This window comes from Neopsephotus bourkii, unplaced genomic scaffold (genome assembly GCF_033783945.1).
Source record: "Neopsephotus bourkii isolate Nb327-2 ecotype Australia unplaced genomic scaffold, CSIRO-AGI_Nbou_v1 NB_1760, whole genome shotgun sequence".
Classification (NCBI taxonomy): domain Eukaryota; kingdom Metazoa; phylum Chordata; class Aves; order Psittaciformes; family Psittacidae; genus Neopsephotus; species Neopsephotus bourkii.
The window spans coordinates 8,692,581-8,720,114 of record NW_026902234.1 but is presented as its reverse complement, the minus strand read 5'-3'; the positions used below and the strand labels follow the sequence as shown (position 1 = coordinate 8,720,114).

Genomic DNA, 27,534 nt, shown 5'->3' with positions numbered 1-27,534 from the left:
GAGAAATAGGTAATGAACTTCATTTCACAGAGAAAGAGACCAAAACTGTAAAATCTGTGCTGTGCTCAACACCACAAAGTGTGGGATAAAGTCTTGAATGAAACCAGCTCCCAAGGAAGTCTTCTGTGACAAGAATATCCTTGTTACAGTCACTGCAATGCAAGCTCAGCAGGTGCCATTTCAAATTCAGTATTTTGGCCATCTACTTTTCTTTTAAACTAAATGAAAACACTCCCTGGCATGTAGTAAACTGCTTGCCAGACTTAGGAATTCTTCAGCTTACATTAGCACATTTAAGTGCCAAAAAATAAAAAATGAAACTGGCTAAATGTGTAGTTAGTCATGCTTGTAAAAATGTCAACGCTGTCAAAAATATTTGTGTGAAAATCATAAACAAAATCTGCTGCCACGAGAAGTTATTTGGTTCTTTATTATGGGGCAAAATGACTTCTTTTTCATCAAGACTTAAAAAAAAGAGAGCAAATGCTATGCTGGAAATATTGGCACAATCTTGACTCAGCTGCTTCCCTGGGGTAATAAAGTTACTCCCAGAAAGAAGAGGATTATAATCTTCACACAGTACCTAGCATGCCAGGCTAGCTTAGGAGGTTCTTAATAGGATGTGCAATTCTGCACCTCTAAGTATGTTTAGAAGGGTTCAGGTGCTTAAATGCAAGAGAGGGTTGGTTAGCAGCCCTTTAATTGGCATTTTTTGAGTGGATTTCTTGAACTGCAGCTCTCACATTTGCACACTTGCTTATAGAGGCTGGATAAGCATATTTTATAACCTGAAAAAATAAGCAAAAGCAATAGGTCACTAGACCAAATCATGCAGGTCAGTGGAGAGGAATACCTATAGCCATCTTGAGGCTTGTGCTCACTGACCTGTGGGAACAGTTGGTGGTCCCACTTTGCTTCTGAAGGACAGATGTCTTCACCCGCTTGCTGCTACAGGTGGCAATGCTGTGGTCAGCAGACCCCATAAGCACACCCCAGGAATGAGCTCCCACAGAGTGGGTTCACTGGGGCCAGGTAAACTGCAGGGCCTTTGGAGAAGCTGTCCTCTCTTCCCCTTCTCTTCTTTGCAGTTTTATAAAAGCAGGTTCACACTGTAACAACTTGTGGTTAATTGGGAAACTTTCAGTGGTAGCGAAGTGACAGAGAATGCAAGTGAACTTTGAATGGTATGGCCATCTGGGGACTTAAATTCTAAACCATGTAGTGATTGTAGGCATTGCCATCTTCTCACAACAGAATCATATGTGTTTGTGCATGGTTGTAATGTATAAAGCTCACCAAACCAATATTGAAGCGGAGAGCCAAGGTATTTCAGGTTTATTTTTTTTTTATGATGAGGGTGGTGAAACACTGGAACAGGTTGATCAGAGAGTTGATAGATACACCATCCCTGAAGAGATTCAAGGCCAGGCTGCGCAAGGCTCTGAGCTGCTTGATCTATATGATGATGTCCCTGCTCATTGCAGGTGGGTTAGAATAAATGACATTTGAAGGTCCCTTCCAACCCAAACTGTTCTATGATTCTATGATTTCTCTTGCCCTGAATTGCAAATATAGCTTGTTAAAATTAGTGTCCAACTGTACTGTTATCATCTTATTCAGCAGTGATCAGGATTCTCAGGAGTCTGGTGAAAGCACTCAAAGGTCTGTCACAAACATGGCACTAAACAAGTTAGTAGCAAGAACCAAATTCTGAAAAGGTCTGCAGCAACTGAAGCAGCATTTCCTGGAGAACTCTGTGGTTCCAAGGTCTATTATAGAAATAGTTCCCCATCCCCTTAATATCCCCAGGAGTTCAGTATATTGCGATATTGCAAACCTAAAAGGTTTCTTGAAACAGAACAATGATGCATAAAATTAATCTTTTACTACTGTATTTCATGTGTCCACCTTGCTATCTTGCCTCTGTATAGAATTTCAGATTTCCACTTGAAAAGGTAAGGGAAAACAATCTTATAATAATACTTACTAGATATATTCATGGGGGTTTATGTTATCCTATTTAAAATTGAAATGGAATTGAGATACAACCAAAACTTAAGAGAAAACTAATATTATTGGTATCATAAAGGGGATAAAATATGAAGCAGAGAAATGCGACATTAGATGAACAAATGTCATCTTACGTTGACGCATTTCGACCATGTCTACCTTTGTTCCTCCAAACAACTCTACTGAGAGAGTCCTGGTAGCCTGTCTTGCTGTCACCAAGAAAACAAGATTTTGCTGGAAAGCAAAAAATGGTGAGGGTCTCTTAGGCAGTGTTTTTAATTCTTACTTTGAGCTTACTCTATCTGAGTTCCTCTCAGGTACAGGAACTTCAGAAATATTTCATGCTTCCTGAAAAGAAGAGGTAGAACAAGAGATAAATAACTTTGTGCCACCCATTTCTGGTTTGTCTTGTAAAAAAATTGCACTGATTTAACAATAAGTAAGAGCTGATTCGTTACAGTGTTCAAGGAGTGTGAATACTAGGGGAAAGGCAGTTGAGGAATAAATGGATTAAAGAAAAGACAGTCTTCTAAGCAGGAGAAAAAAAATATTGCCTGGAGGTATTGAAACACTAAGTAACACAAGGCCAGCAGGGAAATAAAAGGTGCTTTCTGTCTCTGGTCATCTTTGGAGGAAGAGAGGGAGGTGTTGAAAATGCTGACACATGATATGGATATTCCTCACACCTTGGCTCTGCCCATTCTCACTACCCCAGTGAATTAGCAGGAAGATGCATTGTCATCAGACCAGCACAGGACGTGCCACTTCTGGAATAAGGCAGCAGGACTGTCACGCTCTGAAATGCCATCTGCTTTCTGGCCTGTTCCTAGAACAGTACCTAGATGCATTGCCAATGACTCATTCAAGTGAGCCCCAAAAGGCATCAGATTTTTTTGCTTCTCTTGGGAAATGGGCTCCTCCAAGGCCATCTATTTCCAAGGTCCCTAGAGCACAAAAAGAAGCAAAGTAGATTATTTTATACAACAAGCAGTGAGAAGTTTGGCTCAGCATTGAAAGCATCATCAAAATTCAAACTGTCAAGGTTTGTTTTCTACAGACAGGCGCTCAGCTCATTGTCCTCAGGTTGCTGAGAGACAGAAGAGGGAAGCGGATATCCTCAGCTATCCGAGGAATCACTTAAGCATTTCTACAGAAATTTGCCTCCTTATGTTAGTTTTTTCTGGGGTCAGATCTTCCTTTCTTTATTGCCAATATTTAGGGATGGGAAGTTGGGCGTTCTCTATTGGGTCTTAGCACAGTACAGTAGCACGGTACTAATAGAAAACATTATGTTTCCTGATAGGAAGGATCATAGCCAACCCACTGGTCTGTTAAAAAATTCTGGTGAGCTCAGGATTAAAAATCTTGCCCTCATCTTGTTCCATTCTTCCATATGTGCCTTGAGATACATTCAGCCTCTGTAGTCAGTCTGAGTCCTACCAATGCAGTCCTTCCAGTGCAAATATGTGCTAGTGGTAAATGCCATCTGCCTCTTTCCTGATCCTGCCAGCAGCTCTGAGAAGCTGCTGGAGAAGTTTGTGAGACAACAGTCTATGGGGCTGGATGGAATCCAACCCAGAATACTGAAGGAACTGGCAGAAGTGCTCACCAAGCCACTTTCCATCATTTATCAACAGTCCAGGATAACAGGAGAGGTCTCAGATGACTGGAGGCTAGCAAACATGGCAGCCATCTACAAGAAGGGCCAGAAGGTTGGATCTAGGGAACTAGATCCCAGTGCTGGGGAAGGTTATGGAGCAGATCATGTTAAGTGCCATTCTGCAGCACATACAGGACAACCGGATGATCAGGCCCAGGAAGCATTGGTTTATGAAAGTCAGGTCCTGCTTGACTAACCTGATCTCCTTCTATGGCAAGGTGACCTGCTTAGTGGGTGAGAGAAAGACTGTAGGTATCTTTTACTTGGAATTCAGAAAAGCCTTTGACACCATTTCCAGCAGCAATTCTTTTGGAGAAACTGGCTGCTCATGGCTTGGACGGGAGTATTGTTTGCTGGGTAAAAAAGCTGGCTGAATGGCTGAGACCAGGGTGGTGATGGAGTTAAATCCAGCTAGCGGCTGGTCACAAATGGTGTTCCCCAAGGCTCAGTACTGGGGTCAGTTCTGTTTAATATCTATCAAGGATCTGGATGAGAGTATTGAGTGCACCCTCAGCAGGTTTCCAGATGACACCAAGCTGGGTGAGAGTGTTGATCTGTTGCAGGGTAGGAAGGCTCTACAGAGGGATCTGGGCAGACTATATCAATGAGCCAAGGCCAGCTGCACAATGTTGAATAAGACCAAGTGCCAGGTCCTGCACTTGCATCACAACAACCCCATGTAATGCTACAGGCTTGGGGAAGAGTGGCTGGAAAGCTGCTTGGTGGTAAAGGACCTAGGGTTGCTGATTGACAGAGCTGAACACCAGCCAGCTTGTGCCCAGGTGGCTCAGAAGGTCAACAGCATCTTGGCCCGCATTAGAAACAGTGTGGCCAGCAGGGTCAGGGCAGTAATCATCCCCCTGTATTTGACACTGGTGAGGCTGCATCTCGAATCTTAACTGTGTTCATCTGGGCCCTCACTACAAGAGAGACATCGAGGTGCTGGAGCCGGTCTATGAAAGGGCAACTGAACTGGTGAAGGGTCTGGAGCACAAGTCTTACGAGGAATGGCTGAGGAACTGGCCATGTTTAGTCTGGAGAAGGCTCAGAGGGGACCTTATTGCTCTATAAAACTGCCTGAAAGGAGGTTGTAGTGAGGTGGAGTTGGTCTCTTCTCCCAAGTAACAAGTCATAGGACAAGAGGTAACAGCCTCAAGCTGCACCAGGGGAGGTTTAGACTTGATGTTAGGAACAATTTAATCACTGAAAGGGTTGTCAAGCACTGGAACAGGGTGGCCAGGGAGCTGGTGGAGTAAGTATCCCTGGAAGTATTTAAAAGATGTGTAGATGTGGCACCCAGGGCCATGGTTTAGTAGTGGATTTGGCAGTGCTGGGTTAACAGTTGGATTCTATGACCTTAAGAGTCTTTTCCAATATAAATAATTCTATGATTCTATTCTAACAGTATATAACTTTGCACATGGATGTGTAACTGTCTAGATCAATACAGAGATGCCTATATCTGAAGCTAAGGTACGATGAATTCTAAGTAGAGGAATTAAAATCTAAAATTAAAATGCTACTGTTTTGTGACAGTGTTATAATCTTATAATACTTATAAAGGTAATGTATGCATCTGTTTTGCAGCACCTCTACCCTATTTACCAGTTATTTTTCTACATTTAGGTTATGTAAGACACCATAATGTTGGACATCTACGAAATATAGACATCTATATCTAAACTGTTTAGCTTTTCTTAATTGCAAGTTGTGTGACCTATGGAAGATGTCTAATTTGGGATGAGCCAATTGGGAATTGCTTGCATCTTTCCATGGACTCAAAAAAGGCAAAAGAAGAGGGGTACTACTTCAGATGTCTGCACTGCAGATGTCTTCGTTTCAGTCATTCATATATAAATTTGAGTTCCTTAGCCCCACCACAACTGTCTCCACGCAGTTTAAGAGAACCCACTAAAACTGTATCTTCACATATGGGGTAAACACCTAAGGTAAGGTGGGGAGTGAGAAGTGTGCAAATATTCCGCAAATAGGTTCAAGTTTACTTCTGTAACAGTTTAGAATGAAAATGAGACTCAGAACAAAATGCAGAGATTGCTTGTTTGGCATAGATTTCCCACAGTAAATAATAGGTACAAAATTAGCTAGTGAGGGAGGAAGGGGAAAAAAACTCAACATAGATTGTTTGCTTTCACTTGCAAAGCTTTTAAATCATTCAGAACAATATAATCCTGAGACAGATAGAGACTGTCCTCTACAGATGGGCAGTGAAACAAAACACAATCATGACCCTACATATAAGTTTCTGTGAAGGGCCATTAGACGGCAGACAGCTCATTGTGTGCATATGTGTTTGGATGAGAAAAATGAGTCACTCCCAACTTTGGAACAAGCAGGTGATATAAAGGATTGGCAGGTAGAATGATGCAGACAGAGGCTCTGCTTTCTGAAAAGCAGTGAGTCACATCCTAGGAGAAGAAAACATCAAAAAAGAAAGCAAAACTGGATGCAGAGACATCATTTGAGTGTTGGGAGCAAGGATGAACACCTACTCTGCTGCAGAGGATACACACATGTATAAATCAAGGAGCCTAGACTATGTTTTGGAGTGGCTTCTGTAAGGCCTTCGGATTGAAATTTTGTCTGTTCAGCAGTAGTTAGGTTAGGAGCAGTCTTTTTTTTTTTGAAAAGGAAAATCAGATTTACCATTTTTCCAAGGTTTTCCTGTCCTTCTTAGCAATATTTCTAACTTCTTCTCAATTAAAGGGTAACCATGAGATATGCAGTTGCATTTGTAATATAAGAGATGGACTGAACAATGTTATGGATCTTCTAGGACCAAAAAAGCTATCAAGACAGTGAGCTCTTAATTCCCTGCTATGTTTTACCTGGGTTTTAGAACAGCAGGAAGGCAAGCAGATTGTTTTAGATCTAGGCTGTAGGCCAGCCTTAGTGGACCTGGGTTGTCTTTATGTTGAGCTGTGCAGGTGCCCTGCTCTCCTCCCCAGTACCTTTATTATTCTTGCATCCCAGACCCCTTATTATGGATAGTGGAGATTAGGACTGCTCAGTTCACTGACTTGAAGGAATTCAGCTCACACTGTGACACCTTTTTTTTGATTTTACTAAACACTGACAATTCACAAGGAGAAGGAAAAAAAAAAAGCTTGAGATATCTAAGCTGGATCAGGGGCGATAGCCACCAGCAATATCAGCACCTTCTTGGATGCAGTAAGGAGGTTAACTCCAGTTATACCTTCAGGGGAACCAGCTCCTGATACAAATAACAGATTCAGAAACCTGATTTTTCAGCTTGGGACCCCTCAAATGAGGCAGCAGGTGTCTGCTCTTTAAAGCACAGCCAGGATAATTCTGAGGGACAGCTCCCCTATTGCTTTACAAGCCTCTTTCCCTATGCACATGTAACAATTGACACAACAGATGCTTAGAGAGGTAGAAGTCACCAGGAAGATGAATACCAATGCAGTTAAAGATTAAACTGAGAAGTGATGTTCAAGCAATATAAACTGACTTAGTTATATTTTAAATGTGAGCATGTAAGTCCTGTTTCCTCAAATCACTACTTAGTTTTCATTAATGCCTTACGAGGCCCTCAAAAGACATCTTTGCTTTGCATCTGCCCTGGATCTGCTTCTGTGAAAGTAATTCTTGTGTGTTCTGCGATATATGTGAGCAAGAGATAGATTTGGGTAGAATTGAGGATTGTTATTCTCTTGACACTTCTCTGGAAGCTCAAAGAGGTACTTGTCACTCAACCCTGCATTTAGGAAAAAACAGGGTCCAGTTTTGGGACTCCACAGATTTTTGCTGGGGTTTCACAAGCTGGCCTTTGAAACCTTCTGGAGGGACCAGGCTAAAGCCCAAGACCAGAGCAACACACGAGACAATTAACACGTTAGACAACCCCATCCCCCAGTGAACTTCTGTCGGCCTCCCATCTTCCTGAAAGAAAGGGGGAAAAACATCCTTTTTGTAGTGGCTGCATATTATATAAAGCAAATCAAGAGTGAAAGGAGGGAGCAAAGAGATGGCACAGAGCCTGAAAAGTGCACCCTTAAATCTATAATTAAAACCAAAGACAAGTTCCCAATATAGCCAATTCAGTTATATAAGATCTTACAAAAGCTTCACACTGTTTGCTGGGTTTTGCTTTATTACTGTTCCCTCTCCTCGGAGTTCACTTGAGGTCAGTAGCAGATGAGGTATTACAGTCAGAGTTTATGGCAGGGTAGAAATCTAACAGTGCCCTGTTTGTAAAGATATGCAAGTGTGCACTCAGAGGGAAAAAATAATCACTGGCTCTACTTGAAAGAGAAGAAGTTAATGGTCACTTTGGAGCTCAGTTTAGACCACCTCCAGCTCCGGAAATGGATTGTTAGTTACTAAGAAATTACTTCAAATAATGTCCTGACAGTCTCTGTAAAGGAATCCTCATTGCCCACTGGCCAGACAAATATGGCTAAACTACCAAGAAATCAGTCTAGATAGGGCCTCACTATCCAGCCAGATTAAGGCATGAGAATATTGAAGTGTTCTTAGAAAGCCCATGACAAGTCTATACTACATTTCTTCATGCTTACTAAAAACAGCCTGCAGGAAAACACGAGTTCAGCTGGCGTTTTTGTAAGTGTAGGCAGCTCACTGTTCTGTGCAACTGTACTTGGAGTAGGTATCTCTGTGTGGGAGTTGGAACATTTATCAGAACCACTACATTAAGGAGTATGCAAGATGTATTTCAGACATATAAATAAAAAGCAGTTATCATTAGTGATAAAAACCTTCACTGCTGAATTCTTTTCTTATATTTTTTACAGCAGAGTTGGTGGTAGCATTCGTAGAAATGCTGGTTTCCTAGGGCCAGGCTGAAACTAAGCTCTTCATACATATAAAAACCCCGAACAGCCCAAACACCAAAAATACCTTGTTTAAACACTGTAGAACCACTCAACAGTAATCAGCACCGCTCAGACATCCATGTATTTTGAGGTATCAGGAGAATGTGGTTGCCAGGGGAAGGAGACATAATTGTCTTCTTTATAATTGTCCTAATTTTGGTTAAGTGACAAAGTGCGGGCACATGCAACATGTTAATACAATTTGCTGAAGTCCCATATCCCAGGGTGACAAATGTCCTCAAGAACTTACCGAGAAGAAGCCGATGATTGCTGAGTGTAGCACCAACATTCACAAATCAAGATACTTTCAGTTCTAAATTCCAGTTATATTTAGATTAATTTGTCCCACAAAAGTAGAAGTAGGGGAAAGCAGAACACTTTCAAAAATATCCCTAAAATACTACTCTTTTTTTTTTCCCAGTGACAATCAGAAACCACCATTTTTTACCATCATGATAGGTAACAGAAAAAATAGGAAGAATTATTTGCAGGAATGCTTGTGAAATCTATGACCACCTTTTCTTTGCAATGTGAAACATTAATACCTTTTAAAAATAAGGAGAGCTTATCAATTTAAAGGATGTGTTAATTGCTTGAACTCTGTTGTCTCTTCTGAGTAGTGGCGATTCCCAGCTTGCAAACATCATATGCAAAAGTACAGAAGGAATCACCATGGGCAAAGATGTGCTGCTGATGCAGTTTACTTAAAATACTATATCTGGTTGGATTGAGCTCTAGTTCTTCCTATGTCTCCAGCAGAGGCTTTTTGTGATTAATATCTGTCAATGTCAGGCACTAGAAGAGTTATCTAAAGAGTACTGATTAAATTGCACTGGTTTGAGAGCTGGGCCTTAGCTCTGCCTGTGAGGGAGATCTGTGGGAAGGAGAGGGATCCCACTTTTATCATGCACCAATCCACCCTTGTGGCAATGTGGGTTCTAGCAGAGCTCCAGCCTCACACTGATAGTAGCACAAAGCTGTTTCTATGCCAGATTGGTCTTTCCAGTGCAATGGCTCCACAGCAGCCATGCAAACTGGTAGAAATGCAGAATGTGCAATTGTAAGCTTACAAAGGGCATCTGCACACAAACTAATATGATGTCTTCAGAAAGTTCTGTGAAGCCATGTTAGATATACAGGGCGTAAATGAGAAATGAGCTCATTAAGTTTCATTGGGATCTAATATCAGTCCAGACTTTGTCTGATGATACCAATCAAACTGATAGACACCAACAAGTAGCTATCTGCAAGAAGATTCACATGTCTGTATTAAAAGGGAGGACTGACACTAAAAATTAAGGCTCGCATTGTTAGTATTTTCATCATAAGAGTGTGTCATGAGCATGTTTTCTGAACAAAGACTGATCAGACAAGGTTTTAAATCATGGAATCAGAGAGCGGTCTATGTTGGAAGGGGGGATCATCTTGTCCAATTCCACTGCTCAAGTGGGGACATGCAGGTCAGGATCATGTTCAGCCAGCTTCTGAAAACCTCATGATACATAAATGATTTTTAGTATCTCCTTACCTATAAATCCATGTAATCTTCCAGCTGTATATTCAACACGACTACAACTGCAAGCGGGCATCATCCATTTACCAGACAATGTTCTCAGACAAAAAACAATTTTTACCTGGAGAAATAAGAGAAAGATGGATACAGCACATGCTCGTCATACTAGACTGCAGCACTTCTTCCTCTCTTTGGAAAGTCACCACACATGATCTTACAAGAACTTCTATAAGCAGTTTTGAGTCTAGGTGAGAAGCACCACTGCAAGCTCCATATACACAAACTCTTCCTTTGTGTGTCTCTCTAGAATGTTTAAAACACTTCCATCAATATACTGACATCTTTCAAGTGTTCTTAAGATAAAAGCTCGATAAAAAATGTGCATCTGGAAACTTTTTCACAACCAGTTCTATGCAAATCTCACGAAGAAGAATTGTTGTCTATGCCAGTTTTATGTTGCTTTCTCATGTGACATTAACCCTAACTGAGATCACTGGGAAAAAAAAGATCATTTGATGGCTCAAAGTGTGTTTTAGTTTTGTGGTGGTTTTTACCTAATCAAGTCAAGGTAATCAAGCTTGAGCTCTAAAAGCTAATCATGTTCTGGATGGGATTGACTTGAATACAAGATGCCGTTTCCTTGAGCACATTTGATAATCACTACAGTCTATCAGCGTGTTAAAATAATCTCATTGTGCCAGTGCTAGCACTAATCGACTCACTTTCCAGTGCTCAGATAGTTTAACAAGTGTTTTATTCTTGATACTTGTTTCAAAACTAATTTGCACTGTCTCATAGATTTTCAGCTTCAGATGTTACGTCTTCTCCTCCCATAAAATGCTGAAAAATAAGTTTCAGTTCATAGTGCTATGCTGACATCTCATTCCCTTTTCATTTCATTTTTTAATACTTTACATCACGGAACAGCAGAAATGATTTCAAGGGACAATTCAAGTAAGGCACATAACGTGTGTATGACCTTAGATATCGTGTCAGAGGATGTTACAAAACAGCCTCTGATTTCTCAGTACAGTAACAGCCTCTTTCTCATTAAAGTCACCCAGTAATATGTCTCTTTCTTTGTTTATCCTCTGTTTTGATTTCTCCACGCCTTCTGCTGTTTCTTTTCATCTCTGAGGTTTTCAGTTTTGATAGACTAACTGATAAGGAAATGCCAAGTGAAGTTTCACTTTCCATTCATGTTATTTTTTTTCCCTTGATGTTTTCAAGACACTGTTCAGTTATTAAACCACCCCCTCCGAATGTACACATTCAAACTTATGCTTAATAACAGTGAAACTAGAGATTGCTGTGACAAAGGTAAAGTTCAAAGCCTTTCTCAGTTCCTTTGCTCTTCTTTTTCAGATGTCTAACTCACAGAAAAACAGTCCACGATTTTCAAGACTTTTCCTGTTCCACCATTTGGAGCTGTTACATCTAGCAAAGAATCCACCTCCCAGTGCAGCTTCTCAGCATGTTTTGCTCTGAAGACTTCAAATTCTTCTCTGGTGATTTTTTATTTTTATTTTATTTCAAAAATGCACTGTGATAAAGTGCCTGGGTACAAATAAATTGGTGACCAAGATAAGGAGTAAGAAAATGGCTTCTCTTAAATAAGCCAATTAAAAATTATGTATCATAGACCCTTCTTTACTACCAGTGCTGTGCGCGCTTTTAGTGAAGAGAGCCAGGAGCAAATACTTCAGCAATGCTCCTGCGCATAACATACTTTTGGAAATAGTCTTGAGTGAAGAGCTGCTCATGTTCTCTTGCTCCTCAGCTGTGACAAGAAAGAAAAAGAAAACTCAGTCTAATTTCTGAAGCAAACAAAACCCACAGAAAAAAAAAAAAGAAGTAATTCTATGGTAAACCCATGGTAGGTGAGACCCAGGGAAGTAGGAAAGGCCTTTCTCAGTGCTTCAGAATTATTTACTCTTCCTGCTTGTGGAGATAAAACAGAAAATACAGCAATGGGTCCCAGTCAGACCTGCACTTAAGCATGGAAATTGCCTCTCTCCAGTACTGTACAAAGTACTGGGTTTGTCAGTAGCACTCTGAATCACTGAAGATTTTGGATGCAATAGTAGTCAGAAAGCCCAAATCAGGCACCTGAGGTTGTCAGCTGGAGTCTAAAAATGGGGAAAACAAGGGAAACACAGCACTATAAATACAAAAGGCAGATGTTTTTCTATTCTGAGTCCTCAAATCTACCTTAAGTCTATGTTATGAAAGTAGCACATTGGCTCCTTGTTGTGGGTAATGAGGGACATTCTGAAACCACTTATAATTTATGCAACATCCTAATGCAGGATGGCTTATGGCACCTCTCTACTGTTTTAGCATTTCACTTGCAGGCAGCAAATACTCTTATCTACTCACACGCTGTCAAAACTATGTCTTTTGTGTCCCATGGAAGTTGTGTGATGTGAGGAAGTTCCTCCCTAGAACCCATCTCTTGCACTGCAGGTGTTTGAGTTTTCCAGCCCGCTGGTAGCAGGCAGATTTATATTATTGGTAATGCCAGCAACTGTTTTCTTGTCTTAGCTTAAGGTGGAAGCAATTGCTCAGGGGTCCTGTAAATCATAGTGCTGTGGTATCATTGTCCAAATTTAAAAAGTAAAGAAGAACCCTTTGGTACACAATAAGCTGGCAGTAATTTTCACATTACTCCAGGCAGTATCACATTCATTGCTTGGCAGATCTGTTTTTAATTCAGACTTCTCCTTTAGCTCCCTCTTGCAGGTACGCAATAGTATTTAACTGTTTGTGTCCATCAGCCTTGGCTTTATTTGCTGCCAAACTGTTTCAGGATATCTAGCAAAAAGCACAGACGAATACTAAAGACTATCTGTCCTACAGAGATCACAGAAATTTGGGGGCAGGGGAGAAAGAAATCTAAGAGCTGACAGTACGAGCTAGTACCAGAGAGTACAAGGCCTACCTCACATGCAGCAAATTGGTCTCTAAAAATACATCTACCTGTCTGAGCTCAGGGACATAGCACAACAAATAATAAGAGGACAGGAGAGGAAGCAATACAGTTCTGTGAAAAACTGCACCCCAGGCTAGTCCTTTAAAAAATTGTACCTGACATCATTTTAAGTAATGCAGATTATTCCAGGGAATGGAAAGTATTCATACCTTAACCTGCAGTTCTGTTAGCTGGCAGAATTTATTACCTGAAACTACTTCAGCAAGCTCTTGGGCCACTTGCATATCTAATATGCTTGTTTTGTGGGGGACAGAGAGGCAGAGACAGAGCAAAAGTAAGTTTTGGAGAGTGCCGCTATTAGTGCTGTAAGCCCTACATGATATAAATGCAGTTTCTTTGAGGACTGATGGTTGTACACAGGGAACAATCAAAGGCAAATCAAAGGTCTCTGTCAATTAGAATGAACCCCTCTTTCCAGCTGTCATAAAGTCCATGTATTCCCTCTATGCTTGCTCTGACGACTATGCTGTAATAAACTTCTAGGAGAAGCAGTAACCAAATATTACATGAAGATAGAGATTGTGTTTGGTTGAATTATTCTCTCTGGGTACAAATGCTAGTCATAGGTTCCTGAGGTTTTTTTTTTTCTGCTCCCTACAGAAACCAAGATGCAGGTGTGCTTCTCAGAAATATTCCTGCCTAGGATATCTGTAGCATGCAGTAGTGTCTGCACAGAAACAGATGATCCTTGTGCTTGTGTCAGCAGACCTGCGTGGCTAGGCAAAATTAGTTTTCAGAGCAACAATTCCAAGGTGCCATCTGCAAAGCACAAGAATGCATCATACCATGAGAGTACAAAATATATGCATCTTCATCCAAGACACTGGCCTATCTCCCCCTGCCATATGCTTCAACTGCTTAGCTAAGTTCCCTTTCCTGAGTATGTGCCAAACAGTAAAAACAGCATAACCCTTTGAGTTATATCCAGTAACACAGTACTACTGGATCTTCAGCTGCTCATGATTCAGAAGCTGAAAATTCAAATGAAGATATAATATTCATGGCTGATAGTAAAAGGTGAAGGGAACTAAAAAGTAAGAACCAAGAGAAAAGTAACTTAAGATAGGCTTCATCTTCCATTTTCTTTTCTTTTTTTTTCTGTATTAGACTCCTGTGTCTTACACAGGAGAAGGGAACTTACGGAAGAATTAAAAGAAGCCAGCCAAGATCAAGTAAGAGGGAAGTAAGTGAAAAGTTGCTGAATTTAAATAGGGTCCATTTCACTGTTGATTCATTAATGAAAATTTCAGAATTTAAGAATGAAATTAACAGCAAGTAATTGAGTAATCATCCCAAATTGTTACAGAATTCATTAGATAAATAGATGTCCCATGATTTTTTTTAAGCCAATGTAAAGAATCTAATGGAGAATCACAATCTCACTACCACACTGCACTACCTTAAAAATTTTCCACTCTATTCAGAATGACCAGGTTTGAGCTCCATGTTTTCAAAGCAGAAAAAAGATAGCAAACAGTACCTGCTCCAAAGACTACTGGGGAATTACTGTTGATTCTCAATCACATTTTATTCAAGTTCAATAGTGTGGGGTTATATGTTCACTAGAATGAAGGTTTAGCAAACATAGGAAAGAACCTTGGAGCAATAATCAGATAATTACAGAAATGCCATCCCTTTAAGTAACCACTGACCTGCTCCAGCAGGGGATTTACAAGAAGATCCTAGTACAAAATGAGTGGAAATCCAGCACCAGTGCTGAGAGATATCAAGCCTAGTTCTACAAACCCTTTCTAACGTATATAATCTCACAAAACTGAAGTCCAGACTGTGTTGATTTTTACCTGTGCTTACCTCTGCACATAAGAAATGCATATGCTTTGCTGGAAAAATCCTGCAGTTTGAGCCTTCCTGTGCTGCCTTCTGCTGTGGGCTACAGCCAATGCCATAGAGCAGCTGTCAGCCACTAGCAGCAGTTGAGCAGTCTTCCAGCCAGCTCAGTATATTTACCCAGTGTCCAACACACAATTGTTCTGTGGGATCTTGAGCAGGAAAATAGCTTGTCCCTTGCACATCAGTGATATCCAAACATAAAATAAAACACTGTGTATGAAGCAGTGCAAGTTCTGTGATCACTTAGTTTTGATGAACTCTTAAGGAAGAATGTGAAGACCCAAGCAGGGAGAATCAGAGACACACTTTTCAACACAATAAAGCCACAAATTATATCACGTTTCTAGCACTTTTATGCTAGTAATTTGTTTTGTAGTTCTTCTGGTTTTAATATGCACTTGCCATCTCACACACTGTACATGTAAGTCTTTTTATCATAAAAGGAAACAATAAGTTTCAGTTAGATGTGCCAAGAATTTAATTTTCTCTCAGGGAGTCCCAGTGAGCATAAGCCACCTTGGCTTTGCCGTCCTTACCTTAATTCATCTCCAGTGTCTACCTACAAGCTTACATAATTTCCCTGGTCACTCACGTTCCTGGTGCTGCCTGACAGGACTTACAGCAGCAAGATAAGAAGTTGCAATGGTACATCAGACCCATAGTGACTATTGCAAAATAGGGGGAATAGAGGTAAAAGCACTCACAGTAAAAAACGCTCAATGAATTAAAAAGCAAGCAAACAGGAATCAATTACATGCATACAATACAAAGGATGTTACTAGAATCTGGGAAATGTTTTAGATAGATACACCTACTATTCTTAATCTTCTTTAGCTTAATTAATGCAATTATTCACTGGGCTATAGATACCATGTAGAAAATTCTGTTTTTATCTGCAAAGAGTGCTAACTGCACGTTGCTGCTTTCAGTGGCTGGGTGATATGGAGTAGACATTTCCCCATCTCTTAAGAAAAAAATGCAGTTTCTTGCACGAGTTTAGTGATCATGGCTGCTGCCATTCCTACCATTTCATAATGCATTTATACAGAAATGTATTTTTGCAGAATTAATATTATATATTAAATGTATTCCTTCAGCACTAGCCCCCTTGTAATGATTTTCTTGCACCTCACTCCTGGCTTGAGTACTCTCACCTGCAGTACTGGGTTCATCTCTGGGGCCTCCAACATAAAAAAATCTGTTGGACTCAAGCACATGTTCCAGCACTTTGTTAAATAGGATCCACAGTGATTAGGAACTCAGAAAACATCTTGAGTATAATCAGGTTCTGACAATTATATTTTGCTTGGACTTAATTCGCCTGGGCACAGGGCTGCAGTAAGTGGATTTGAACACAACATACCCAAGATCTTCTTTATTTTGAATTTTCTGAGAACAAGTACCCTACATCAACACATTTTTCCTTTGATATAAACCTTGCTAATGAGTGGATATTAACCTTTAAATTTTAGGCTCGAGACCGCTGGTCCCAAAGTTGTTCATTAATTTTCGGAAGTCTGTATAAAGGGATTGCTGCACTGTTTTGGAAAGTAGCCGGCCACTTCATTTTATCCAGCTTTATGGCTTTCACAAAAGGAACCTGCCACCGAGGTTCCCCACTACCACAGGCAGAGCTTTTAAAGTCATTTAAGAGATCTAGGGAGAAGAAATTCGACTGAAAGTTGATTTCCCTTCCACACTCAGATGAGCCAAGGGTTGAATGCATTTGGCTTTGTTGCGCTATGGAATTTCCTAGGAAGAAATCACTGTTAGTGAGCAGTTCAGCCAGAAGGCTTGCTCTCCAGCCTACTACTGAGATACCTTTAAAGAGCCTGCAATTTTATCCCCTTTTTGCTTATTTTTTAAAACAACATAGCTTATTTACCTTACAAAATATCTACATGAGAGTGTTTCAGTTACTGTAGGAACTATTTAGACAGACAAATGGCTTTTCTTGGAAGAGAAAAAAAGGAAAAGCAACCTCATATAAAAGCAAATGATCCTATTTTATGTAAGCATCTCATACATTCATAAGCATTTCCCAGGACACGTTTGCACTGGCCAGGGACTGGTTGTAATAAACTGACTTGTCTGACTTGAAGTTGGCATCTTCAATATGCACACATGAATTGAAAGAACTGTTCTTGACAGGACACTGTTGAAAATGCCTATTTGACTAGATAAAAATGACAGTGTATGGAGCTAGACATCTTTCTTCCCCTCACCTTTGTGATTTTAAATCTGGCTTAAGAGATGGGTGAATGCTGAGAGAGAGCCGAAGGGGTCAGTCCTGCACGAAGCAGGCATCAGGGGGTGCAGAGATTTTCCTCTGGGATTTGGTTCAGATTGGTGTTGGTCTTGAAGCAGAGGTTGTATCAGAATGTGTTCCCCCACAGGCACTTTTCACAGACACATCGGACACAGACACACAGAGTCACACACATCCCCCTTCACAAAATGATACACTCACAGGGCTTGATTCTTATGTGCAAGAAGTCAGTTTTGTGCTATTTATTTATGGCTATTACTTGCTGCAATGAAGCATCTTCTCTCCACACTCACTCTTACTAATATGATTAGAAAGTTAGCATTTCATGTGGAAAGAATATTGGTGATGGTGCCCTTAACCACTGTTCTCACACTGTCACAGAATGTAGATGAGGGAGCAGGCTCCTCTAATTCTCCAATTCTCCAGGATTTTGAGCAGCCACATGAAATAAATGCAGTGGCTGTGTTATTTTGGCCCATGAAGTAAATTAACCATAACACATTTGTAATTCAGAGATTAGTTTACATTTTGTTGTATGAAAAAAAATATGCTATGACACTGAGATAAAAAAATCCCAAACTGAAAAAAACCCACAATTCACATCTTAGACATGCAACAATATCCCCAAGATTATTTCTAGTAAAGCTTTGTAGTTCCTGGCTCAATTTCTGTATTTCAAGGTTGTCTCTCTTTTTTCCTCAAACAAACACACATGCATCCCAGTTTTCCTTGGCATCTCTTAAATAACCACTATATATCCTTTCCTTCCCCCCTCCTCCCTCTTGTCATTCTACTGGGTTCTCTTCTCTTTTTTTTTCCTTCCCTCTCTTGTTCTCCTGCCTCCAGGACCTCATAGTTACTACTTCATGCCCAATCGCTCCTATTCAGTCCTGTCTCCTTTTCTCTCTCTCCACTGGTAAGGAAAACTTACCAGAATGTGTATTCTCCATGCACTCTTTTCATTTAAATGTGAAGAAGATTCATCTGAACCTCTCTTCTAGCAAAGAATTGGTCATTTGTCAGTTGAAGAAGTTTCTTATCTTTGAGTACTTTTGAATAACTTGAGATTTTATGGTCTTCTGTTTTGGTTGTAAAAATAATCATTTTGCAGGAAACCAAAAGTGAAACGGTGTTATTGTGTCTAACACAAGTCACAACCAAAGGTTTGTGTAGTTAAGCCTCCCAACTATGCTTTCAATAGCAAATTGCTTTCTAGTAACTATTTTATGGGAGGAAAGAGAAAGTTATGTTTCCCAAAAAGTGCAGAAAGTCTGCCTTCAAATCCCACACTGCTTAACTTTCAGACACGCTTTCCCTGGTGCCACACACCAATTGCCTCCCACCCCACTTACATGCATATTCAATGGACCATATGCTTGATCTCAAATATCTCCAGGCATTATGGATCCTATTCAGTAAGAAGTGGTTTGTGCACTTATGATCAAGTGAAAAAAAAAAAAGGGGAGGCCTTTTTAAAGATCATTCAAGAGTTTACTGAGAGCGAAATCGCAGCATGCAATGATCTGTACGTACCAGGCAACAGTCCACTTTAAACTGAACACACATGTTTCTGCTGAAAACTCATACATGGGCATTAAGAAATTCTCATTATTTCACCATAAAGGAGGCCTGTATAGAGAACTCATGAGGGATTTAAGCAGGAGCTTATTGACTAACACAAACCTAGTGATTCCTTGGAATCCAAAGTAGTTTGTGGAGTGACAAGGCAGTCGCATCGCCAATCCCCAGTACATGACAAAAGCAAAGGCAGCTCTAAAGCTGACACACCAACTGCCTCAGGATCTGCCACACACCCAGATGCTGTGTTGGGAATTTTTCCCTGACACTGTGGCATATGGGCTTTGCATTGCCATTTGAGGAGCATGAGATGGACAGAAACAATTTGGAGAGGGTGGGAAATGGATGACACATCAGCTGGGTGCTTATGTTTGCAGTTTGGTTATTAGATGATGTTTAAATGCTTCTTTGGCCTTAAGGTGAAGAAAAACCTTGACCCAAGGGAAGCCCTGATGTTACTTTATTAATTGCAGTGCAGTTAGTATGGGGATTAATTTATCAACTTGCTTGTTTGGGGTTTGTTGTGGGTTTTGTTTTTGAGGTTTTTTTTTTTTTCTGTTAAACAAATTAAAATATATTTTTCCCTACATGTTGTCAGAGAAGTGCAGGAGCAGTTCAGAATTATATTCAAATAGAAATGATGCCACTGTGTATTCACACTTTTTTCTCAAAGCAGTATTCTGTTCACTGCTTGTCAAACCCCAATGAACTAGTCTCTGCAGCCCTGTCACTTACAGCAACCAGTCCCAGCAAGACCTAAGAAGATTACACATGTGAGTGACTTACAGGTACATGAAGGTGTCAGATCCATCCCTTGCTTCTTTATTAAGAGTTGTCTGACATTGCACCACTGCACTGTTTTTTCCAGAGAATGAAGAAAGCACTATACAAGCAGCAGACAAACTCTCTATGGGAGAAGATGATAAGGCAGGAGGCCTAGAGGAGGAAGGGACCATGGTACAGGGAAGCATGTACCAAGGAAAAAACACTGAAGAGCAGAAACATATGTACAGCAGGAAGAGGATAGGGAGGAGGAGGTATATAAATAGCACCACAGAATGTCTGGGACACTTAAAGAAAACCAAACCAAAACAACAAAAAAAAAACCCAAGAAGCTAAGACTCAGGAAAAGGATCTACATTTTCCTAAGAAGTAGTGATGGGTCACACCAGTGCTGAAGGGAGCCCTTGAAGGTACCACATATGGAAGTTTCAACAACCTCAATGTGCCATATTGGCTTGCTTTCATCCTTTTCAAGAGAGGTAGGTCTGATGGTTCTTAAAAGTAGTTCAAGTAGTACTAAACTAAACAACTCCTGATATGGTGACCTCTTTCTTCCATTCTCCTCAACAACCCTTCAGCCCCACGTGGGCACACCTGCCTCCTGCATCACTACAGCCTCAGCACACGGGTCAGCACAAGAGCCACCCGTGAGCCACCCATAAGGCAGGGAACTCTGGCCACTGCAGCTGCTCTGCAAACTCTGGGTCTTGGAGAATCATGATCACCATGTGTGCACTGTGTCAGTTCCCTTACACAGAAAGTAGGGGTTCTCCCATCCAGCTGTTCCTGACCAAGGCAGCACTATGTGAAATGAGGAATAAAGGAGGGTCATGTTTCTGTGCCAACTATTTCTAGCATCATGTGCATGAAATGTATTGCTCTCTGAATGCGATGTTGTCTCCCAAAGCCAGTCAAGAGTACTCCTTACTGTCCTGCTGCTCCCATGTACCTTCACTATTTGCATCTCATATTTGGGGTTCTTTTAGTCCACGGCAAGCAAGAATTCTCTCAGTGGTATTGATAAACTGGAAAAAAGAAATAAGGAGAGGAAAACAAAAATAAATCAAGAGAAGGGATCACCTTTTTCACTTCATGCATGCAATACTTGAACTACAACATTTGTACTTATGAATCCTGAATAAGTGCTTGACCTTTTTGTTGTTTCTTCATTTATTGTTCTCTCAGTTCCACTTCCCACCCTCTAGGCTAGGCTATTTAGGTAGTTTGTCTTCAGCCTGTTTCTTCTTGCTTTGTTGAATTCTGACTCTGCAATCAGATGTTTGTGCAAGAGCTTTCAATTCCAGCAGGACTCTGACACAGATTTGGGTGCATGAATGTCCCTGTCTTCAGTAGCATCCTTGACTTTATTTTAAAAAAGAAAAAGCCCTGGTATAATAATGCATTTTAATTAAACCATGCACTACTAACTCCCTTGGCAAACACCAGAAAAATCCTACTCTACATCTTTTCATACCTGTGGCTTTAATGACAACAGTAATGAGACAAGTACAGTATAATTTAAAGACTGCACTGCTTATACTTTCACCCTGTGAGTGGCTCCTTGTTATGGGGCTTACAGTGGATTAGTTTCACGTTTAAAAAGGAGATAGAAAGATAACTTGTTGAGCATGCTGAATGAGGTACTGTGAGCTTGTTGTGATAAAGACCAGTATTAGTTGATTGTCATCAAATATCAAGGATTTATTTATAGCATATCAAGTATGAAAATGGCATGGATGCAGGCTGTGAAAGGAAGTTATTTCCCAGAGACAGCTAACTATTTAAAGGCTATGTTTTCAGATATGCTTGAGACTTCAACCCTTTCTCTCATGAAACTGCAATCTCTGTTTCATGTAGCCTAGGCAATCTTGCTTTTCAAAAGGTGCATCATGCTACCTTTATAGCTCCATTTCTCAGAGTTCCTGAGGGAGAGATACCCACCCCTGAGGATTTTTCATAGTGTACTTTTCCCTCTAAAAATACACATGGCACCCAAGATGCTCATACTTGCAGCTCTGGTCTGAGTTTGAGCTGTGAGCCCACCTGTGGGCTTAGACCAGATCTTGAGCTGCCAGAGGTGGGAGCAGCCAGAGGCAGAGACTTGGGGGTCTTTTTGCATGAACTGCAAGCTCCCATCCTACTGAGCAAAAGGGACATGGTTACAGGAGGACTTATAATTAATTAGTAATCTGGATAGTCTCCCTTCCCTCTTCCTTTACTTACAGGCCAAGTTGTTGCCATCCAGTTCAGCCTTAATTCAGCCAAAAGAGACAGAGGCTGCTTTCCTGGCTCCCTCTGAACCCTGCCTGCAGGTGCATTACAGAAGCTTTATGCAACTTAGAAGAAAGATGTTTTAGCTGAGAAGAATTTTAGTCACTGTATCATTTTCTGAGGAGTGTGGAGAAGAAGATGACAATTTCTTGGCTCTAAAAGCTGCTTTTTACTTTATTACCTGAGCAGCACATTATAATGTTTGCTTGTGGGAAAGACTTCATTCAAAAATTTCAGAAAGGAAGAACATGGGTTCTTCACCTAAAACAAAGCATCCCCCAGAAACATCCTTATGGCTCCTATCATGTCAGCTTCATGTTTGATGTTAGTTTGCAACCAAGGTAATATGTGAAGCTGCAATTCCAATCTATATTTCTCACACTTTCAGAAATGAGAAAACAAATTCAGCTGATTGATCAGAAGCCGAAAGGACAATACTTAGAAAGAGCTAACAAAATCCACTCTGCAAGATAACTCTCACTCATTGTTAAGACAGCTCCATTGATTGCAGTCACCTTACAGGAGGAGTTAGTGTTCTACTAAATTAGAAGCATTCAGAAGATTATCAGGTTAAATATATATTTTCATAATATCCTCTGAAGCCTTTTTTTCAATTTAATCCCTGTTTTGTTTTCAAACATACGCTTCCAAATTAAAATAGGAGGTTTGTATTTGGCTTGGTATCCTTGGTGTCCCGTGCCTCAGCACCGCAGTTTGGTTTTGTCCAGCCAGTAGCAAATGAAGTGTATATATTGAACAACTCATGCTGAAGGAAAAGCAGCTGCTCACTGACACTGCTCTCCACAGCACACAAATCTTGCACTTTTGCAGAAAGAGAACAAATACTTGCAGAAAATACACATGGAGTTTGATGCTCAAGAGGTATAAGATTAGGTCTACTGTATTGACTAGAGAAATAGCCTGCAGGCCTTAGGCCAGCGAGGCTGCTTGCCAGTGACTTCATTAGGGCTTTTGCCTATGAAAGGACTGCCTGTTTGGATCCTGGAAACTTGCATCAATACGTCATTTTGTGTGACTAAAGTAAGCAGAATGTGTCCAAAGCGCTGGCCGGTTATGGGCCTCAATCTGCCTCCATTTGCAGGCAGTGTCACTCTTAGGAAATCAGGTTATTATTTGATCTGAGGCGCTTTTCAATAGAATTTTCATCACTGACTTCAGCTGACAGAGTGCCTCATATGAAGGTCCCCATTCTCTCTTGCATCTTCCCACAAAAGATGCTGGCAGCTGATGTCCTTCAAAGACTTTGCCCAGGAATCCCAGAAACCCCCAAATCTTTGCAAATTTCAGACAGTGATTTGCACCCTTACAATAACCCTCCCTGCTCTCCACTGTCATCCCATAGCAGCAGGGCACTCACAAAATCATGATGCTAGTGAATCCCAGGGCTCTTCTGCAGGGAGCGAAGAAAGGAAGGAATAGGGTGTCATAGCAAATGCAAAAACTGTACATGTCTGGCAGTATAAATATACATACTTACATTGCAAGATCTGAGGAGATGTGGTTCCAGCTGCTCAAGGGCAAAAGACAGTGAGAATCCACTAAACAATCACCTTTCTTGGGCTTCAGTGCTCTCGGATACCATCGGGGAAATAGGAGGAGTGATAAACTGGTTGGTGGACTAAATAAAACTGCTTTTGGAGTTTTTTGTCAAAGACCACATAGTGAAAGCAAAACCCCCAAGGATCAATACCCCCACAGCCTTAATTAGCACTGCACACAGATACCTACAGAATCCTCACACATGTAGGACAATATCAGGAAAAGCAAGAATGTTGAATTCATTGCTATACACTAAAAAGAAAAAAAAATTCTTGAAGCATTTCACAGGTCTATGGCAATTTTTCTTTCAGTAACTTTTTACCTGGGTTTTTTTTTTCAGAAACTTTTCTTTCCTGTTTTCTTTCCTATTTGCTTTTTTTCTGAAATTCACTGAGAACATGCATTTTAGTTGCTGCAACATGCGAGCGTAAAAATGTTTGTAAAAGTACAAATTGAAACAATTGTCCTACTAATGAAAATAAAAAGCAGAATTACTTCTGGAGACTTCATCTACAGCCCAGAGCACAGTAGGACTAATGATTTCTGAGAATTCATTGAGTATTTGTGTCATTATAAACATGCTGTAAGTGCCACACACGTATATTTACTACTCTACTGAATCAATGTTGATTTGAGCAGCTTACCTTTGACATCAGCATTTCATAAATTTCTTAGTCATTTCCCCATGATGACCTCACCAAACACGTTCTAAAGCACACATTTCAATGCTTCCCCTCCTTTCCATTGTGCAGCCGTGCTCCTAAAATATTACTCTTTTTCCTTCCCTGGTCTCCCCTTTCCTCCCCATTCCTTTTTCTTCTCACCCCATGTGCTAAAATTCTGGATTAGCTGCATTTATCAGCTTACCTCATAAAATACATATCTTCATAATGAAGGGAAAAGATAAGCAAAAAGCACAAAACCTATATTTAGAAGATGGGTCTTAATTGTACAAACTTTTGGCGGGGGTTATTTCTCCTTCCTTCTCCTCTCCCTTATTTTTTTCTCTCCCCCCGCCCAGGTCCTGGGTTGCGCTCCCTTCAATCTTGTCAGCTGTAAAATGGGTCTCTTTTTAACCTATAATGGATCAGTGAGATTAAAGGTGAAGTCATGAATTAGTAGCAGTGACAGCCCAGCACGATGGCCCTGGCAGCAGGGGGTCTCCCTTTGTGCTCGTCCACTCTGACCCCCCGTGCCACTCTCCGCCTGTGGGAACCGGACAAGAAGAATGTCGGGGTGGGGCTGGGGGCCGCCAGCCCCAGCCCCTGCGCCTGGCCAGCGCCCCCAACACATTCTTTCCCTGGAAATATTCTGACATCACCCCATCATACCTCCTTGCTGGCTCCTTCGTTAACTCCTTTATGCCTTGCTGCCAAGGGACAATGGGTCCTGCTGCAGGGTGGAGGAGGAGGAGGAGGAGGAGGAGGAGGGGCGGGGGGCATCTTTCCCGAGACAACTTTTTCAGAGGCTGTAGACCTAATGCAAGCATGGTTTTTAAGTTCGGGATGTGGGTGAATTTCCTAGGCGTTGGGTTGTGTGGCTCGAGGTGCTATTGCCAAGGACCAAAAAGTAAGAGTGAAGTTCATCCAAGACACAGAAAGACTTATTTGGGTCTTTAAACCTGAATTTCTAAACCAAGCCCAAAGACCACCTCTACCACAAACACAGCTTATACAGTGTCTACCTTTTTCCCTAGGAAATGTCAAAAGCACCCATCAGAACCATTGCAAATGTATGATGCATTTCCAGTCTCTTCCATTAAAGGCTATGGTAAGACAACATCAGAAAGAAACACAATAAACAAGAGCTTCCTCTTGAGAATTCCTCTTTTGGTGAATGAATACCTGGGAGCAGAGAGAAATCAACAGAGCTATGCCTTTCTTCACATATGAGACAGGCTGATCTTCCTGGTCTTGTTCTCTGGGGTATATTTTGTCCTTACTGAAATCTAAATGCATTGTGTTCGGGCTTCAGCCTATCTTCTAGGATTAGCAGTTTTTTTGTGGTCCTTCCTGATTAACGCACTTGTTATATAATTTTAACAGGATTTCTTATCCCAGCTAATTTGGGGTTTTGGTGAAGAAAGATTCACATTTCTGAACATACTTTTCCGACACTTTTAAAGCAATCCTATTGCACTTATCACCAGAACTATTCCAGCTCATATCACTTCTCTGGGGGATATAACAGGTGTGCAGGACCTAGCCAGACAGGACTGCCTGGAAAATTTAAAGACGGTCTTCCATAGAAAACCATAAAAAGATCACTAGAAACAATTCTGCTGGCTGAGATGTTTCATTCCAGTGATACCATAAAGTCTGGTGAGTATTCACTATCTCCGTGCCTTGAAGTTCTCCGAAGGAGGGTCCTCCACATGCCCTTGGCAGAATCAGGTGGGATTTAGGCCCCTTGAAAAAGCAGGGGGCCTAAATTCAAAATTGTAAGTCCTGTTTAGAGGCTGTCTAGCCCTGGGGATACAGTAGTTTTTTTGTGGGATTGACCTATTTTTCTCTAAAATATGCCAACCACTTGCTTCTTCTGCCCTAAGCAGAGTAGTTTGGCAAATGGCTTCTCTTTTAATTTGCTTTGCAGATACTCCTGGGGTTCACATGGGGTAAGTCTTGATCCAATCTTGAAGTAGAGGGTAAGGGAAGCAAAGTCTGTGTTACAACCAACTGTTTTCTTATATGACCCCATTTTGTCTTTTCTGTGGCTCACAAGCCAAAAAGCACACTAAGGATGTGGGAATATCTTCCATGAAAATGGTACAAAGAAGTTACTGAATGTACCAGATGAATACAGGGAATGGACAGGGCAGACATTATGAGCCTCTTCATCTCTTGATCAGCGTATGCTCTTGCAACCTGTGTCTGACTGGAAGGCTCATCCCAGCCTGACATCATCCTGTTTAGCCCCAGCCACACCACAGGACAAGTGTGCACATAACCATTGCCGAGGGAAAGGAGCAGCTCATGGGGCTTCAGGAGAAGCCTGGACCAGTCCTGTCCAGGCCCATAGCAGCAGTAGAAGGCACTGGCTAGAAGCAGTCCATGAGATGTGCAGATGGCATGGTCTGAAACAGGTTTTTGAGTCAATGAACTGACTGCATTTCCACACCAGTTCATATCACTGTGTGGCTCCCAGTTATGGTTTCTGCAGGTCTGCTGGACCTTTTTTCCAGAACAAGCTCCATCCCTGACTGGCATCTACTAGGCTGCAATTCATAATGCTACATTTTGAAGACAAAAAGGAGAGCGCATTGGAGTTGTACCTAATTGGCAAGGGAAGTCTGCATGATGCGCATTGCAAAGGGTCACTTGACAACATGGCATGTGAGTAGTAGACCAGGACACAATGAGTCCCAGATCAAATGAGAGTCTTACAAGTTGCCATTGAAATTCCCTGGTTACAGTAGCAGGGCAGGCCGTTTCAAGGAGGAGGAAGGGGCATGACATGCAGCACAGAACCTTGCTATGAGGAGGAGTGAGGGGTGGGAAGGAGTTTCCCATAGGATTTCTTTTTTCCCTTTAAAGGCTTCAAAGATCTTTCCTGAGATTTGGTCCTTACCTCATTCAAACACAAAGAGGAAGAGTGGCTTTAAACTTATGGACTGGTGGTGTTGACACAGCTCATGATTTGATCAGGTGTGTAGTATTTCTTCTGAAAGCTTGTGATCTTGGGTTCAGATGACTCAGTGGGACTCTCAACATTAAGGAAACAAAAAATGGAGTGTCTTCAGGATCTGGACAACAGCTTGAGATCACCACCTTGCTAATGTTAATATCAGACAGCAGACAACAGTTAAAAGCCAATGTCAAAAAGTACTTAAAAGTACTGTTGATTAAAAGGCATTTTTTTGCTTTGTTTTGAGATTTTAGATCCCTTGTCATGTTCTGTGGCCCTTGACTCATAACTGCTGAATGTCAGAGCTTGGCAATCCTCTGACTTCACCACAGCCAGGAACATTTCATGAGTCTTCCCCTTTGGAACTGGGGGTGCCTCTCTTCAGAGCTGGGGAAGGCTGGGGCAGGGGTGGAAATCTTCTGCTGGCAGCTATGGGAGGGTCAAGGAGGCTATCACTTCCCACAGTCACAGAGGCATCAGACACCTGTGTATCTGCCTTGGACAGATATTCCCTGCCCCCCAGCCCTAGAGCTCTGTTCGTTCCTCCAC

The 27,534-nt window shown here is 41.2% G+C and overlaps 2 long non-coding RNA genes across 2 annotated transcripts; both read left to right on the top strand.

Moving 5' to 3' along the window:
• The first annotated feature begins 1,769 nt into the window (after positions 1–1,769).
• On the top strand, positions 1,770–13,432 carry LOC133225436 (uncharacterized). The gene is made up of 3 exons (XR_009729159.1): positions 1,770–2,261; positions 11,423–11,565; positions 12,398–13,432. It is a non-coding gene; the product is annotated as an uncharacterized LOC133225436 (long non-coding RNA).
• Positions 13,433–24,836: 11,404 nt separating this feature from the next.
• LOC133225369 (uncharacterized) lies at positions 24,837–27,208 on the top strand. Its single transcript, XR_009729126.1, has 3 exons — positions 24,837–25,286; positions 25,552–25,682; positions 26,895–27,208. It is a non-coding gene; the product is annotated as an uncharacterized LOC133225369 (long non-coding RNA).
• Positions 27,209–27,534: the final 326 nt, after the last annotated feature.